Raw genomic sequence first — 448 nt, 5'->3', positions numbered from 1 at the left:
AAAGGACTGCCCTGCCTCTCCTTGGGGGGGGTATAAGAGCTAGAGTCGATCTGTACCCCCCATGCCCCCCTACATTGAAAGGGCTGGGAATAAATTGGGGTGGGGGGAGGTGGAAGAGATGGAGAGACAGCCCAGCCCCTTCCCAGACACTCCCCTGTACCTGGGTGGGCAGATGGTGCATGATGTTACACCCCCCACATCTGTCAGCCTATAGCCCCCCCTGCATAAGACCAGGAGCACAATAGGGCCAGGAATAGAGGGGCAAGGAGAGATGAGACCCCCCCCAGGAAGCTTAGGGGGGCAGGGCCGATGGGGGGGAGCTAGTGATGGAGGCAGACCCCCCCCCAACATGGGGAAGGGGGTTGTCTTTTACCCCACCCCAGCCCCAATGCAACCAGCTCTTGAGTCTATAAGAGAGGGACTTATGACAATTAAATGGGGGTCTATC

The sequence above is a fragment of the Alligator sinensis genome, unplaced genomic scaffold, assembly GCF_000455745.1.
Source record: "Alligator sinensis unplaced genomic scaffold, ASM45574v1 scaffold1892_1, whole genome shotgun sequence".
NCBI classification, from domain to species: domain Eukaryota; kingdom Metazoa; phylum Chordata; order Crocodylia; family Alligatoridae; genus Alligator; species Alligator sinensis.
This window is presented reverse-complemented; position numbering follows the sequence as displayed.